This window comes from Leptonychotes weddellii, unplaced genomic scaffold (genome assembly GCF_054177405.1).
Source record: "Leptonychotes weddellii isolate Sample4059 unplaced genomic scaffold, ASM5417740v2 HiC_scaffold_116779, whole genome shotgun sequence".
In the NCBI taxonomy this organism is placed as follows: domain Eukaryota; kingdom Metazoa; phylum Chordata; class Mammalia; order Carnivora; family Phocidae; genus Leptonychotes; species Leptonychotes weddellii.
In genome coordinates this window covers 1-353 of record NW_027694780.1, presented here as the reverse complement: position 1 = coordinate 353, position 353 = coordinate 1, and the positions used below count along the sequence as shown (strand labels likewise).

Below are 353 nucleotides of genomic sequence, written 5' to 3'. Positions count from 1 at the left end.
TTTTTTTTAAAGAAATAAAAAATTTTAATATAGTTCCAGTCAATGTGCCTGGTTCTTTTCAGTTCCTTCATTGCCAAACCAGGGGGCAGGAACTGCTTCAGTTTCTCTGCCTCCTCTTTGTGATGAACAAGGTATAAAAGTTTCTGCTGTACCAAACTTTAAACTTCATATTATCCTTATTATTATTATTATTATTATTATTCTTTTATCTTGACAGATTTGGCATCCTTTCACCTGGCTATGAGCAGAAAGTCCTTGAATTCCTGGCTACAAGGCATGAAGAGTGGAAGGTTGGGGGTTGAAATCCACTTATTTTTTATTTTTTTCTAAAGATATTATTTATTTATTTATTT

The 353-nt window shown here is 32.0% G+C and overlaps 1 pseudogene; it reads right to left on the bottom strand.

Moving 5' to 3' along the window:
• Window positions 1-48: 48 nt before the first annotated feature.
• LOC145718175 (large ribosomal subunit protein eL38 pseudogene) lies at window positions 49-278 on the bottom strand (annotated as a pseudogene).
• Between the last annotated feature and the right edge of the window lie 75 nt (window positions 279-353).